Raw genomic sequence first — 12,156 nt, forward strand, 5'->3', positions numbered from 1 at the left:
GAGGTCTGCCACGTCCCCCCGGGTGAGAATGCGCACACACGTGCATGTGATCCACGCATAACTGTTCTATGGACACAGGAGGAACTCCTGAGATGGAGCCATGGACCTGCAGTTGTTTAGGTTCCAACTATTTTAGTATGTTATCTCTTCAGACAAGGAAGTGATATCCATTTAAAGACATTTCCCATAATTTTTTCCAGATTAAATTTTCTTTTCTATGGTCTACGAATCTGGCAAATTTCCAAAAACGGAAAATATTAGCTGTCACTGTAAAAAAAAAAAAACAAAAAACAAAAACAAAAAACAAAAAACTATAGAAAATAAGAGTAATGCAAAACAAAAACAAAAACCAAAACCCAAAAAAACCCAAAACAAAAAAGTCTACCTTCTTAACTCAGCCATCATAGAAGCGATAGCTCCCCAGTGAATAAACGTGTTTTTGATATGTAGCATTAAACTTCTAATTTTAAAGCATGTATGTCAGTAAGTTTCTAAGATAAAGAAAAGATAAAGCTAAAAAGAGAGATACAGCTAAAAAGAATCAGTGTTAGGAGTACTAAGAGAAATGATGGCCCAAAGATAATTCAATGCTGTAGGCAGTTATGAAAAAATTACAGCAATTATTGAACCATGAAGACATAAAACTAAAAATGAATTCAGAAACACAAAATCATTAGTGATCAGACTAGCATGATTAGCGATTAAACTTTAAAAAAAAAAAAAAAAATGGGCCTTTTTGGTTTCCAGAGAGCGCAAAATGCCTCTCCAGTCATAATTCAATGGGAAAACCACAACCAACTTGAACTCCCACTGGCTTTTTATGTTGTTCAAAATCAATTCCACCCCCGCAAGCAAAAAAGCTTACAGAGAAGTAACGCAGAAAGCAAATCCTAAAGTTTTTTGAAAGAGGTTCAAGAAAGAAAGGCAAAGAGCAATGAAAGAAAGCTGGCATTAAAAAAACAGTAAAAGTAGTTAAGAACCAATGACTTTTAATAACAGTTTAAGGAAAAACTTATACACAAACTCTAGAATCTATGCAGAAGTGAAAAGCTATACCATTTACTAATAACTCTATATGAGTCAATTCAGAATCCTCACAGCACATAAAGTAATTACTCCCATTTTACAGATGAGAAAACCGAGAAACAGGGAAATAAATCAATTTGTCCAATGTGACACTACTGGTCTAGACACCTGTGCCTGCCTGGCTGGCTGGCAAGGCTGAGTGACGACCTTTGACTTTCCTAAGGAAGTCACTGAGCTAAATCAAGGCAGTCACAAAGGCAAAGTGAACATGAAAAACCAACTGAATTTAAATTCTTAAACTCATTATAAAATATTTAGGTCACAAAGATTTTTTAAATGAACACGTATACTTATTTAGCTTAAAAAATAAAAACTCTCTTTGCTAACCCTCTTGTATTCTACTTTCCCCCAGCATTTGGTAACATGATCCTAAACGCAGTGTTCAGCATTCCCTTGTTTTTTTTTTTTTTTTGTAAATACATGTTTTCACAACCAATAACTATGTGGTTTTGTTTTACATATTTAGAAAGTTTTAAAATTATAACACAAGGTCTATATTTTTCTAAAGCATACTATTTTGCTAATATTTTACTGGAAAAGTCACTTATGTATGTATGGATAAGAGCGGATATACTTTACTTTTTCCATATAACTAATGTTGAAATAAATTTACTTAACAGCTTTCTTACTGATTAAAATGCCACCTTCACTGTTTATCAAACAGCACTTACGCGTGTCTGGGTTTCTCAGCCTTCTAGTCAATGTGTTCATACCTACACAACATCACAATACTGTGACAAGGTTTTTATTAACTAATTAATTAATATATGAGGCAAAGTCTCTTTCTGTTGCCCATGCTGGAGTGCAGTGGTGTGTGATCTTGGCTTACTGCAACCTCTGCCTCCTGGGATCAAGCAATTCTCCTGCCTTAGCCTCCCACAGGCACACACCACCACACCTGGCTAATTTTTGTATTTTTAGTAGAGACAGGATCTGACCATGTTGGCTAGGCTGGTCTCCAATTCCTGACCTCAAGTGATCCACTCGCCCTGGCCTCCTAAACTTCTGGGATTATGGGCGGAAGCCACTGCACCTGGACTGTGATGAGCTTTTTTTAAAGGACATCCTGCTAATTGGCAGGACAAGTAAATTCACCTTTTCCTAAGCCCTTTGCTCTCTTCCATATGTTCGTGCAGACACAATAATAACACCTGTTGAAATGCTGACTGGCATTATGTGAAAGTCTGGGTTAAGGGGAAAAGCTTTATAACATTGGTCTTCTCATTCATTATATCTTCTATGTTTAACTTTTTCAATGTCTTTTGGTAAAGTTTGATCATTTTTTCAAAGTTCTTACTCAATTTTTATAGACTTATTTAAAGTTGCTTTATTTTTATACTTTATTAAATTATATTTTCTGTTCTTGGCAGGTAAGAAAGGAATCGTTATATTTTGATCTTAACACACTAGGATTCTGCTAAACTTTTATTAATTCTACTAATTTGTATACAGATTTGGGGTTATCTAAATGGAATAATACCCACAAATAACTCATCAGCTTATTCCCCTCAAATAATTCACTTTTACTTCTTTGCCTTTATTGTGATGTCTTGGTCATGTAATACAATGCAAAATAGAAGCGGTGAGGGTAAGCATTGTTGACTCAAACAAGATTTTTTAAAAGAATTTCTGGCCGGGCGCGGTGGCTCAAGCCTGTAATCCCAGCACTTTGGGAGGCCGAGACGGGCGGATCACGAGGTCAGGAGATCGAGACCATCCTGGCTAATATGGTGAAACCCCGTCTCTACTAAAAAATACAAAAAAAAACTAGCCGGGCGACGAGGCGGGCGCCTGTAGTCCCAGCTACTCGGGAGGCTGAGACAGGAGAATGGCTTGAACCCGAGAGGCGGAGCTTGCAGTGAGCTGAGAGACGGCCACTGCACTCCAGCCTGGGCGGCAGAGCAAGACTCCGTCTCAAAAAAAAAAAAAAAAAAAAAAAAAAAAAAAAGAATTTCTGAAATTTCACAGAAAGTATATCTGTCAACAGGTTAAGAAAATTTGGCCACGCGCGGTGGTTCACGCCTGTAATCCCAGCACTTTGGGAGGCTGAGGTGACTGGATCACCTGAGGTCAGGAGTGCGAGACCTGCCTGGCCAATGTGGAGAAACCCCATTTCTACTAAAAATGCAAAAATTAGCCAGGTGTAGTAGCACACGCCTGTAATTCCAGCTACTCTGAAGGCTGAGGCAGGAGAATCTCTTGAACCCGGGGCGGAGGTTGCAGTCAGCTGAGATTGTGCCACTGTACTCCAGCCTGGGCAAAAGAGCAAAAAACTGCCTGAAAAAGAAAAGGAAAAAAAAAGAAAATTCATTTCTGTGTCTAGTTGCCAAGAATTTTTATCACAAACATTTGAATTTTTTGATGTTTTGATCTTTTGAGATAAGAGGGTTTTTCTCCTGAATTTGAACTACATTAATAAATTTTAAAGTATTAGGCCAGGCGCAGCGGCTCACGCCTATAATCCCAGCACTTCGGGAGGCTGAGGTGGGCAGATCCCTTGAGGACAAGAGTTTGAGACCAGCCTGGCCAACATGGCGAAACCCCATCTATACTAAAAATACAAAAAATTAGTCGGGCATGGTGGTGCAGGCCTCTAATGCCAGCTACTTTGAAGACTGAGGCACGAGAATTGCTTGAACCTGGGAGGCAAAGGTTGCAGTGAGCCAAAATCGTGCCACTGCACTCTAGCCTAGGCAACAAAATGAGACTCTGTCTCAAAAAGAAAAGAAGAAAAATTAAACCTGGGCTGAACCTACATGGTCATGACATATACACTCATATACACAATGTTTGCATGTACTCTGGTCATACTAGCTGCATAAAACCAGTGAGGGAAGTATTCCCTCTTTTCCTTTTCTCTGAGTTTACGTAAGCTTGGAATTACCTGTTTTTATTATGGTTTTTTTGCATCTCCACTGATAAACTGACAATGCAATTATCCAATGTTTGATACTTACGTGTGGAACCATCTGAGCATGGCAGGAATTTAGAGTATCTTTTCCATTTTTATTAAGTTTATTTTGGCACGGCAGGAATAGGGCAACGAATTTAACTACTGATTCAAATTGTTTAATGAGCAGTCTTAAAACCACTCACATGACTCATTTCTTTGAAGAAACAGTTTTGGGTTTTCTTGAAATCTGTGCAATTTGTTTTTGAATTGTTAACAAAGCTGTCATAAATTTATCTTATTACCTTAATTTTTAAAAATTATTATTATTTTTTCTTTGAGACAGAGTCTAGCTCTGCTGCCTAGGCTGGTCATCACAACTCACTGATGCCTCACTTCCCAGGTTCAAGCTGTCTTCCCACCTTAGCCTTCTAGTAGCTGGGAGCAGCTGGGACTACAGGTGCATGTCACCACGACAAACTAATTTATACATTTTCTGTAGAGACGGGGGGTCTCACTATGTTGCCCAGGCTGGTCTCAAACTGGCCTCAAGCAATCCTCTCACCTTGGCTTCCCGAAGTGCTGGGATTATAGGCGTGAGCCATTATACCTGGCTTCCTATTATCTTTACAACTCTACTGATCCACACTTATGCCTAATTTATTATTCTTAACAGTTAATTTGTACCTTTTCTGTATTTCCTCATTTTTCAAAAGTTTGCCTACTTTATTCGTATTTTCAAAAACTGAAATTTTGCTGGTTGCAGTGGCTCACACCTGTAAGCCCAGCACTTTGGGAGGCTGAGGCAGGTGGATTACTTGAGGCCAGGAGTTCAAGACCAGCCTGGGCAACATGGAGAGCCCTACCTCAGCCTCCCAAAGTGCTGGGATTACAGGCGTGAGCCACTGTGCCTGGCTTTAGTGTGTTTCACCAACTATGAAAAATTCCCAACCATCATCTCTTCAAATATTGTCTCTGCCCCATTCTCCCTCTTCTTCTTAAACTCCCATTAGACATGTTAAATTTCTTTACTATCTTGCACGTAACTTAACAACTTTGTCATATTTTCTAACTCTGTACTATAGTCTGGATAATTTCTTCCTAGCTTTCTTAATTCATGAGTTCTCTCTTCAGTTACACTGATTCTACTGCTCAACTTACCCATGCAGTTTTTTATTTTTATTTTTTTCAGACAGAGTCTTGCTCTGTTGCCCTGACTGTAGTACAGCGGTTATGATCACGGCTCACTGTAGCCTCAACCTTCTGTGCTCAAGGGATCCCCCCGCCCCAGCCTCAAAAGTATCTGGGGCTACAGGTGTGCACCACCGTGCCTGGTTAACTGTAAAAAAAATTTTTTTGGTAGAGATGGGGTCTCACTATATTGCCCAGGCTCAAGCGATCCTCCTGCCTTGACCTCCAAAATTCTTAAGATTACAGGTGTGAGTCACTGTGCCCAACCAGTTTTTGATTTTAATAATTTATTATATTTTCATTTCTAGAAGTTCCATTTGTTCTTTTTCAAAATCTGCTTGGTCCTTCTTGACAGCCTCTTACTCCCTTTCTAAAATTTCACTTTATTTCTTTAACTGTTAAGACAATGAAATGATTACTCTTCTTGGAAATTTATGGGAATTCTTTAAGATCTAGATTAAAGCTGAATTACTCCAAAGAAGATCTCTGATTTTATTTGTGTCCTGTGGACAGAAGTAATCTACAGTCAACTTAAAATGATTTATCTATTTGGGTTTTTCAGACTACAAAGGTAATGTAAATTCTGACCAGAATCCTGCATCAAGATTTTGGTTGTGCATTCTCGAGGGAGATTACTTTCCCCCTTCTAAGCAGTACCAGAGTTAAGATGGGCAAATTTCTCCGTTGCTCTTTTCAGTTTAGTAAAGTTAACTTTTTGTTCACCAATGATGATGCAGGTCTTAAGTGGGCTTGGGCTTTCTGTCCTTTCTGTCCTGCACAATCATCACATCAAATGCCCAAGGACCCCAGGGTTTAGGGTGACGGCCAGCATTAGCCCTGACATACCAAGGCTCCTGCCATGCTTAGGTTTGAAGCTGTGTGGATTCACCGCTTTTACTCTAGAACAGTAATATATTCTCAATTGGGAGGATTATTCTGGCTACTAAGTTGTATATATCCTTAAAAAATACAAGTTTCTTATTTCTTTTAAACACTTATTTTACATTTTGTAACAGATCCTTAATCTGTTTTTATTCTTTTTCTCTGCTGCCTCTTACTCATAATGGATATAACTCAGCATATGAACTCTTATTTCGCTGATTTCCATCTGCAGGAAACCCAAGGAATTAGATTTGACAGCAGCTTCCTCTACAGAAGTTTAATGTTTGTTCCTGGCAGGCACCCTTGGGGGCTACAAACACAAACTACTTTAATTCATTAGCTTAGACTCTTCCAAACACCACAGTTGAAGTAAATTTAAAACCACAACTTGTGTGAGTAGAGAGCTCAGTTACAAATTATGAGAAAAGATTAGGGTTTTTTTTCCCCCCTCTGTCTAAGGCAAAGTCAAGACAGACATCATATCAATTTGAAGATAAAGAGGATTTTTTGTGTTGTTTTGTTTTTCTCACTTGTCCACCTTGTCATGGATATATAGCCCCTTGTCAATGCTGGCTTAATGCCAACTCTCAATCTTCACCTTGGGTCAGCTCAAGGTCGTGTGATCTGTGTGTCTAGCTATTCACATCAATAACTGAGCCCTCGGGGACAGCCTTAAAAATCAGTTCAAGCTTGTCACTCCAGTCTGTGATCCTCTCGGTTTTGAACATTTCCTTACTTTTTTGGAAACACTGCTATGCAGCTTAAAGGGCCTCTGTTGTATAAAACTCAGATATATATTTATTTTATAGGAAGAGGTGTCTTTTGTTTCATTTTGTTTTGTTTTCAGTCTATTAATTTAGTAATATTACTATGAGTACCTGTGTATGTTTTTAAAAGATGATATAAAATGCTCTGTGGTAATTAGGGGAAAAAAGTTTCAATAAATGAAACAAGCAGGCTGGGCGCAGTGGCTCACGCCTGCAATTCCAGCACTTTGGGAGGCCAAGGCCGGAGGGTCACTTGATTCCAGGAGTTCGAGACCAGCCTGGGCAACATGGCGAAATCCTATCTCTACAAAAAAACACAAAAAATTAGCAGGGCATGGTGTTGCACACTTGTAGTCCCAGCAACTTGGAAGGCTGAGGTGGGAGGATCACTTGAGCCTGGGAAGTCGAGGCTGCAGTGAGCCATGATCATGCCATTGTACTCTAGCTTAGGTGACAGAGTGAGACCCTATCTCAAAATACAGATAAACAAATAAAAATAAAGCAACAAACAGTAAAAATATACTTCAGTTCTGTATTATGATCTATTAAGTAACAGAGACAAGTAGATAGATGTGAAGGAAGGAAAAAAGTCAGCATAAGTAACAGAAAAAAAAAAGAGGTAAAGAACTGTACGGCCAAAAGAATTTTGGAGATACACACCAACAAACAAACCTAACCAGAGCAAAGCCAGACTCAGAGGAAAACAAAGACTTGTAAGAGGAGCGCAAAGCCTTCGACTTTCTTTTTCTTTTTCTTTTTTTTTTGTAATCAGTGTTGACCAGGTTGGCCTCGAACGTGTAGCCTCACCTCCTCGAGCGCCAGGGCAACCCGCCTGAGCCACAGCGGCTCCCAAAGCCTTCAACTTTCATGGAATAAAGAAAGATCATTCATCTCATACTTTTAAATACTGCTCCTAAGGATTCTTTTTCACTCACATTGCCATTCCTTCTAGAAAAGACTCCAAACCGGGAGAAATTCAGCCTGTGTACCAAGTGTAGTTTGTGGGCCTAGTTTCCCTATTTCCTTGTTAGGCAAATGAAAAACCACTAAATAGCTTCATGTCACTAGGGTTTTTCTGTTCTCTACATGTTTCAAATTTTTCAGCAAATTCCCAGATTACAGATTATAAAATTAAAAGGTCTTCAAAGTAAGTCTCCATTCTCATCACACTGGGACGTGTTGGCATACCCATCTGTTGTACACTTCACTGTTTGGGGGCATAATTAAACCAGCCTTTACTCATACACTGACATCTTTCATAGAACCAAAACCGAGGAACTCGATCATTTCTAAATTTCGCTACCTATGACTATTCTCCCCAAAAGAATAATTTCCTGCCAGGCATGGTGGCTTGCACCTGTAATCCCAGCACTTTGGGAGGTTGAGGCAGGAGGATGACTTGAGTCCAGGAGTTTAAGACCAGACTAGGCAACATAGGGAGACCCCATCTGTACAAAAGAATTAAAACATTAGCCAGGCAGGTGTGGTGGTGCACGCCTGTAGTCCCAGCTCCCCACCACTGACGGGCAGGGTAGGGAGCTGAGGCAGGAGCATCACTTGAGCCTGGCAGGTCAAGGGTGCAGCGAACTGTGATAGCACCACTGCACTCCAGAGCCTGGGTGACAGATGAGACCCTGCCTTAAAAAAAAAAAATCCTTCATATTTTAAAAATTTAAAAGAGGCTTAACACCCTTTTACTTCAATATTTCCCAGTAAAATTGTACTAAAATCTAAGTTCTTTTTCCTGAAGACAAGGCTATATGGTTTTTATTGTGTAATCTTAATTAAAATCACCGAAAGTTAAGTTGATATGGCTTTTGACAACATTTTAATAAACATGATTATTCCCCAAAACAATGGTTGTCAGTCCCACAGGCCATTCCAAGCACTGTAACTTTTCATTTAAAGTTACTTATTTGGGGAAAAATATGAAGGCTTTTCCTAAGCGTAATAGGTTTTTTAAAAAGTATGAGAATGCATTCATTTACCATATGACAATCTAATCATAAACTTCCTCATGTGCAACATAAAAGACATTATGTTTCCCTCATCAAAATCTCCAAAATTACTGAACATAATATACTGAAGACAATAACCTAGAAATAAACTTTCATCCAAAAGTTGAGTTTTTTGTTCTTTACAAAAAGTATTTTTCTAATTAGCCATAAGTGTTAGGACTCCTTGATGTGGACAATGAATAGCTCCTAAGGCATATATATTTTTCTCAATTACTATAGCAATAAAATTGCCAATAAACTCAAATGTACTGCCTAAATTTCTTTCTTGTTTTTTGAGACGCAGTCTTGCTCCGTTGCCCAGGCTGGAGTGCGGTGGCATGATCTCCACTCACTGCAACCTCCGCCTCCTGGGTTCAAGCAATTCTCCTGTTTCAGCCTTTTGATCTGTTTTGTTTTGAGACAGAGTCTGGCTCTGTCCCCCAGGCTGGAGGGCAGTGGCATAATCCAGTCTCACTGCAAGCTCCGCCTCCGGGGTTCACGTCATGCTCCTGCCTCAGCCTCCCTAGTAGCTGGGACTACAGGTGCCCGCCACCATGCCTGGCTTATTTTTTGTATTTTTAGTAGAGACAGGGTTTCACCGTGTTAGTCAGGATGGTCTCGATCTCCTGACCTTCTGATCCACCCGCCTCGGCCTCCCAAAGTCCTGGGATTACAGGCATGAGCCACTGTGCCTGGCCTGTTTCAGCCTTTTGAGTAGCTGGGACTAGAGGCTCATGCCACCACATCTGGCTAATTTTTGTATTCTTAGTAGAGACCGGGTTTCACCATGTTGGTCAAGCTGGTCTCGAACTCCTGATCTCAGGTGATCCACCTGCTTGACCTCCCAAACTGCTGGGATTACAGGGGTGAGCCACTGCACCCACCCTGTAAATTTTTAATTTAGAGCATACAACTGTTTTAAAATCATCTTGTCTCATAAGCTAGATTATAAAATATTTAAGAGACTTATTAATAAATTTTTAAAAGGCCCATAATGGTTCCAAAAATGCAGGTGGAAAACTCATATTGAAAAGGCACCAAGTGACATTTCCTGCAGACTTTACCTAAAAAACCACTGTGGCTTTTCTAAACAGAACAGGCTCTCTCAGTCTCACTGCTGAAACCAACAGAACAATGACAACCTAGAAGTGTTCAAACTCAGAGGTCTTTCCAGGCTTTGACTAGCCAGGTGTTGCCACAGCCTGTGCAGCCCCTGTACACAAATACTGACACTCCCTGTGCTTCTTCAGCAAGGGTCTCTATTGTCGGAGTCTGAGCTCTCTATAAAAGCAATTTCTCCCAGCAGAAGGAAAACCAGAGAGTTAGTCTCCTGTACAATAATTGAGAGGGCAATTCCGACCTTACTCAGGACTGTGGAACTGATGGGAAAAAAAAAAAAAAAAAAAAAAAAAGGTTAAAAATCCTAGGGGTGGGTGGAACAACAGGCTGATTTCAATTCTGTTACATAGGCATAGAAATCAGGACATTCTGGAAAAACATATAATTTCCCACGTAATGTCTTTGCTTTCCATTTCATCTACATTATTCTCTTCCACTCTCCTTCTCCCCTCCCAGCAAGGCTGAGAAAACACTCAGGATTGTTTCTTTGGGGAGGAGAAACATAAAATTATCCATATCAGCTTAAGAAACAAAGAAAATTATCAACCAGCTTTTCAATCACACCAGCCTCTGCCTTCTGCTGTCAGACATGACGTGCTCATCAGGACAGAGGTTTCTTGTCTTTATTTTAATTCTGGAAATTTTTTGTTTTACAAACTTGTCCAACCCTAAGAACCACCAATGAGGCTGAGTAGAAATTCAGATTCTCTGGTTCCTTCCAAACTTAATCAGCATCTTCAGGGGGAAGGAGCTAAGAGTATATTTTTAGTAAGTATCCAAGTAATTCTCACGATGTGATAAATTTAAGAAAGACTGATCTTGGGACCATGTTCACCTTTAAAAAGAAAAAAAATCCATTCCTATCTTTCCTTTATGAGTCCCTTAGAAAGTAACACATGGATTACAGGAACTGAGCTGCACACAGCAAGCTAAACCCAGCCAACTTTGCATGCTAGCCCTTTAGGGCGACTAAATAATATACGAAAATGAACTAGCTCTTCCTAATTGTTAAGTAATTATCCTGAAGGTTGGTGGGTCTAAGCCTCTATTTAGGCAGAGACTCTTCCTCTAAATTTCAATTACTTCAAGTATTATCATGCGTTCCATCTAGCAAAGGAATAATATTGTCTTATATGCACTTATCAAAAACCTGCAGAGACTAAAACAACTATGTCTAAAATTCTAAAGGTAATACAAAAATAGGAAGAGCTTTCTTGAGAATGGCATAAAAAAGAAAATAAAGTGGATTTGGATATGCCTGTTTCTTTCAGCATTGTTATATCCTCGGTGTGTAGTACAGAACATGGCACATGGAAGGCATTTAATACATGGTTGATGAGGGGATGAATGAGAGTAAATAAATGAATGGGGTGTGTGTCCGTAAGACAAATAAAAAATAGCATCATGTAAGTCAGTAGTACCTTTAGAGGAGAGAAAAAAAAATTTTTTTTTAATTTCTTTAAATTACCTGTTAGAAAACGTTTACCAGCCTTTAGTCTGAATAATTGACATTGAAATTTACTTTCAAAACAGGAAAGGCAAATCCTGAGAGGCCCACAAAAGCACAAAAGGAAAGAAAAGGAAACAAAAGCTAAGGTAGTGCTTCAGGAGTAATAAAACCCAAGACAGGCAGTCCATGAGGACAGCAGCACACAGTGTGACATCGATGCTCCTCCCCAGAGTGTGGACTCAGCAGGAAAAACCACGCACAGCATACTTTAGTGCTAAAATTCACAAGAACAAAGACTGAACAAGAAAGGGAAGGAGAACTCAGGTAGAGGTAGGGCAAAAACCCAATGGAGACAGAATGAAAAGAGAGGAGGAGGAAGAGCGTGCAACATCTCATGCAGGGACCTTGGTGAGGACAAGTGGGTACTGGGCAACACTCGGTGAGAACAGAGGACCAGAGAAAGTGAGACACACCTCAATCACAGAAACAAACCGCTTACCCTCCGCTTTAGTGGTAGTACCATCTTTAAGCAAATTAAAAACAAGGGAAGGGATAACAGGGAACAGTTAGTAACATTCAAAAAATTAAAAAGCCAAATGTTATTAGCTACTAAAAAAGCAAAAGTACAATTTAAAACAAAATTAAAAGGGAAACAAGTTCAACAGCAAAGCAGAGTCTGAAGCAAGTAAGTGTGCCTTGTATTGAAATTAGCTTGACATAGCATAACGGTTTTTTTGCCTTTGGAAAATAAAACACAGAAGGGCAGCCCAGGGT

General features: G+C 39.6%; 1 protein-coding gene across 15 annotated transcripts in view; it reads right to left on the reverse strand.

Moving 5' to 3' along the window:
• Positions 1 to 12,156, reverse strand: part of CLASP1 (cytoplasmic linker associated protein 1) — a 310,377-nt gene that overhangs the window by 92,162 nt on the left and 206,059 nt on the right. The gene's annotated exons all lie outside the window — the stretch shown is intronic.

This window comes from Rhinopithecus roxellana, chromosome 14 (assembly GCF_007565055.1).
Source record: "Rhinopithecus roxellana isolate Shanxi Qingling chromosome 14, ASM756505v1, whole genome shotgun sequence".
In the NCBI taxonomy this organism is placed as follows: domain Eukaryota; kingdom Metazoa; phylum Chordata; class Mammalia; order Primates; family Cercopithecidae; genus Rhinopithecus; species Rhinopithecus roxellana.